At 37.9% G+C, this 4655-nt stretch overlaps 2 non-coding genes across 2 annotated transcripts; both read right to left on the bottom strand.

Annotated features, from left to right (window-relative positions):
• Positions 1–3690: 3690 nt before the first annotated feature.
• Positions 3691–3809, bottom strand: LOC129116514 (5S ribosomal RNA). Its single transcript, XR_008533569.1, has one exon. It is a non-coding gene; the product is annotated as a 5S ribosomal RNA (ribosomal RNA).
• Positions 3810–4189: 380 nt separating this feature from the next.
• LOC129116515 (5S ribosomal RNA) lies at positions 4190–4308 on the bottom strand. Its single transcript, XR_008533570.1, has one exon. It is a non-coding gene; the product is annotated as a 5S ribosomal RNA (ribosomal RNA).
• Positions 4309–4655: the final 347 nt, after the last annotated feature.

The following is a 4655-nucleotide window of genomic DNA, read 5'->3' on the forward strand; positions in this document are numbered from 1 at the left end:
GTTTTCATGAAATGTTATTATGAGTCCAGAGGCCCTTACTTGAAGAAACTCATGTAAAGTATGAATTCCTGTCAGAAAAGACACTTTTGGGGTATTTTAAGGCTGAAACGTCTTTTTGCAGCAGAAAAGCTGTAAATGCATCTAAAAGTGATGTATCATGTGGAGCAGAAAAGCTGTAAATGCATCTAAAAGTGATGAAAGTATCATGTTCATGAAAACACAAGTAAACTTGTTATTATGAGTCCAGAGGCCCTTACTTGAAGAAACTCATGTAAAGTATGAATTCCTGTCAGAAAAGACACTTTTGGGGTATTTTAAGGCTGAAACGTCTTTTTGTGAGCAGAAAAGCTGTAAATGCATCTAAAAGTGATGAAAGTATCATTTTTCATGAAAACACAAGTAAACTTGTTATTATGAGTCCAGAGGCCCTTACTTGAAGAAACTCATGTAAAGTATGAATTCCTGTCAGAAAAGACACTTTTGGGGTATTTTAAGGCTGAAACGTCTTTTTGGAGCAGAAAAGCTGTAAATGCATCTAAAAGTGATGAAAGTATCATGTTTTCATGAAAACACAAGTAAACTTGTTATTATGAGTCCAGAGGCCCTTACTTGAAGAAACTCATGTAAAGTATGAATTCCTGTCAGAAAAGACACTTTTGGGGTATTTTAAGGCTGAAACGTCTTTTTGCAGCAGAAAAGCTGTAAATGCATCTAAAAAAGTGATGAAAGTATCATGTTTTCATGAAAACACAAGTAAACTTGTTATTATGAGTCCAGAGGCCCTTACTTGAAGAAACTCATGTAAAGTATGAATTCCTGTCAGAAAAGACACTTTTGGGGTATTTTCAGGCTGAAACGACTTTTGTGAGCAAAAAAGCCGGAAATGCATCTAAAAGTGATGAAAGTATCATGTTTTCATGAAATGTTATTATGAGTCCAGAGGCCCTTACTTGAAGAAACTCATGTAAAGTATGAATTCCTGTCAGAAAAGACACTTTTGGGGTATTTTAAGGCTGAAACGTCTTTTTGCAGCAGAAAAGCTGTAAATGCATCTAAAAGTGATGAAAGTATCATGTTTACATGAAAACACAAGTAAACTTGTTATTATGAGTCCAGAGGCCCTTACTTGAAGAAACTCATGTAAAGTATGAATTCCTGTCAGAAAAGACACTTTTGGGGTATTTTAAGGCTGAAACGTCTTTTTGTAGCAGAAAAGCTGTAAATGCATCTAAAAGTGATGAAAGTATCATGTTTTCATGAAATGTTATTATGAGTCCAGAGGCCCTTACTTGAAGAAACTCATGTAAAGTATGAATTCCTGTCAGAAAAGACACTTTTGGGGTATTTTAAGGCTGAAACGTCTTTTTGCAGCAGAAAAGCTGTAAATGCATCTAAAAGTGATGAAATATCATTTTCATGAAAACACAAGTAAACTTGTTATTATGAGTCCAGAGGCCCTTACTTGAAGAAACTCATGTAAAGTATGAATTCCTGTCAGAAAAGACACTTTTGGGGTATTTTAAGGCTGAAACGACTTTTGTGAGCAAAAAAGCCGGAAATGCATCTAAAAGTGATGAAAGTATCATGTTTTCATGAAATGTTATTATGAGTCCAGAGGCCCTTACTTGAAGAAACTCATGTAAAGTATGAATTCCTGTCAGAAAAGACACTTTTGGGGTATTTTAAGGCTGAAACGTCTTTTTGCAGCAGAAAAGCTGTAAATGCATCTAAAAGTGATGTATCATTTTCATGAAAACACAAGTAAACTTGTTATTATGAGTCCAGAGGCCCTTACTTGAAGAAACTCATGTAAAGTTTGAATTCCTGTCAGAAAATACACTTTTGGGGTATTTTAAGGCTGAAACGTCTTTTTGAGCAAAAAGCTGTAAATGCATCTAAAAGTGATGAAAGTATCATGTTTTCATGAAACTTGTTATTATGAGTCCAGAGGCCCTTACTTGAAGAAACTCATGTAAAGTATGAATTCCTGTCAGAAAAGACACTTTTGGGGTATTTTAAGGCTGAAACGTCTTTTTGCAGCAGAAAAGCTGTAAATGCATCTAAAAGTGATGTATCATTTTCATGAAAACACAAGTAAACTTGTTATTATGAGTCCAGAGGCCCTTACTTGAAGAAACTCATGTAAAGTATGAATTCCTGTCAGAAAAGACACTTTTGGGGTATTTTAAGGCTGAAACGTCTTTTTGAGCAGAAAAGCTGTAAATGCATCTAAAAGTGATGAAAGTATCATGTTTTCATGAAAACACAAGTAAACTTGTTATTATGAGTCCAGAGGCCCTTACTTGAAGAAACTCATGTAAAGTATGAATTCCTGTCAGAAAAGACACTTTTGGGGTATTTTAAGGCTGAAACGTCTTTTTGCAGCAGAAAAGCTGTAAATGCATCTAAAAGTGATGTATCATTTTCATGAAAACACAAGTAAACTTGTTATTATGAGTCCAGAGGCCCTTACTTGAAGAAACTCATGTAAAGTATGAATTCCTGTCAGAAAAGACACTTTTGGGGTATTTTAAGGCTGAAACGTCTTTTTGCAGCAGAAAAGCTGTAAATGCATCTAAAAGTGATGCATTTACATGAAAACACAAGTAAACTTGTTATTATGAGTCCAGAGGCCCTTACTTGAAGAAACTCATGTAAAGTATGAATTCCTGTCAGAAAAGACACTTTTGGGGTATTTTAAGGCTGAAACGTCTTTTTGCAGCAGAAAAGCTGTAAATGCATCTAAAAGTGATGAAAGTATCATGTTTTCATGAAAACACAAGTAAACTTGTTATTATGAGTCCAGAGGCCCTTACTTGAAGAAACTCATGTAAAGTATGAATTCCTGTCAGAAAAGACACTTTTGGGGTATTTTCAGGCTGAAACGACTTTTGTGAGCAAAAAAGCCGGAAATGCATCTAAAAGTGATGAAAGTATCATGTTTTCATGAAATGTTATTATGAGTCCAGAGGCCCTTACTTGAAGAAACTCATGTAAAGTATGAATTCCTGTCAGAAAAGACACTTTTGGGGTATTTTAAGGCTGAAATTGGGGTATTTTAAGGCTGAAACGTCTTTTTCCTGTCAGAAAAGACACTTTTGGGGTATTTTAAGGCTGAAACGTCTTTTTGCAGCAGAAAAGCTGTAAATGCATCTAAAAGTGATGCATTTACATGAAAACACAAGTAAACTTGTGTTTGAGTCCAGAGGCCCTTACTTGAAGAAACTCATGTAAAGTATGAATTCCCGACCCTGCTTAGCTTCCGAGATCAGGCGAGATCGGGCGTGTTCAGGGTGGTATGGCCGCAAGCAAATATTGTGCCTACCAAAGGGCCTTTTAAAGATACTATATCACCACGCTTTGCTCTTTCGTCTATATAGGGAGCGCCTGCAGATTGCCAGACACACTCACAGCTTTTAAATGTCAAATCAGAATGTACAAAGTGGCTATAAGGATCACAAATGTAGTGCAGTAAAAAGATTAATATTTACTGTTGAAATGTAGAATACGTTAGCATAAAATTGAAAAGAAAATGATCGATGAGCTTAGGAATGATGAAAGCCATCATTTAACTGGATTTGTGTCATTTCTATACCGGCAAGTCATGATCTAGCTATTTCCTTCCCACCCTGTCGGTGTCCACTGAAAAAGCAGCAGCGCCCTCTGCTTTTTGTAAAGAGGAGTGAAAAAAGCTTACAGCACCTGGTATTCCCAGGCGGTCTCCCACCCAAGTACTGACCAGGCCCGACCCTGCTTAGCTTCCGAGATCAGACGAGATCGGGCGTGTTCAGGGTGGTATGGCCATAAGCAAATATTGTGCCTACCAAAGGGCCTTTTAAAGATACTATATCACCACGCTTTGCTCTTTCGTCTATACAGGGAGCGCCTGCAGATTGCCAGACACACTCACAGCTTTTAAATGTCAAATCAGAATGTACAAAGTGGCTATAAGGATCACAAATGTAGTGCAGTAAAAAGATTAATATTTACTGTTGAAATGTAGAATACGTTAGCATAAAATTGAAAAGAAAATGATCGATGAGCTTAGGAATGATGAAAGCCATCATTTAACTGGATTTGTGTCATTTCTATACCGGCAAGTCATGATCTAGCTATTTCCTTCCCACCCTGTCGGTGTCCACTGAAAAAGCAGCAGCGCCCTCTGCTTTTTGTAAAGAGGAGTGAAAAAAGCTTACAGCACCTGGTATTCCCAGGCGGTCTCCCACCCAAGTACTGACCAGGCCCGACCCTGCTTAGCTTCCGAGATCAGACAAGATCGGGCGTGTTCAGGGTGGTATGGCCATAAGCAAATATTGTGCCTACCAAAGGGCCTTTTAAAGATACTATATCACCACGCTTTGCTCTTTCGTCTATACAGGGAGCGCCTGCAGATTGCCAGACACACTCACAGCTTTTAAATGTCAAATCAGAATGTACAAAGTGGCTATAAGGATCACAAATGTAGTGTGGTATATTTTCAGGTCTTGCACAATACAGCGAAGGCCCCAAGTGTCTTTGTCTTATATGGGTGGCGGATGTGCAGGATACCAGGGGCTGAAGGGTAGATGTGTAGAATGACGGAGCCCCATACATGGTCTTGACTTCAGCCCAAATGTCGCATAACATGTACCCTATATAAGGAGGTGCGAGAGCCC

Source organism: Anoplopoma fimbria, unplaced genomic scaffold, assembly GCF_027596085.1.
Source record: "Anoplopoma fimbria isolate UVic2021 breed Golden Eagle Sablefish unplaced genomic scaffold, Afim_UVic_2022 Un_contig_8782_pilon_pilon, whole genome shotgun sequence".
NCBI lineage: Eukaryota > Metazoa > Chordata > Actinopteri > Perciformes > Anoplopomatidae > Anoplopoma > Anoplopoma fimbria.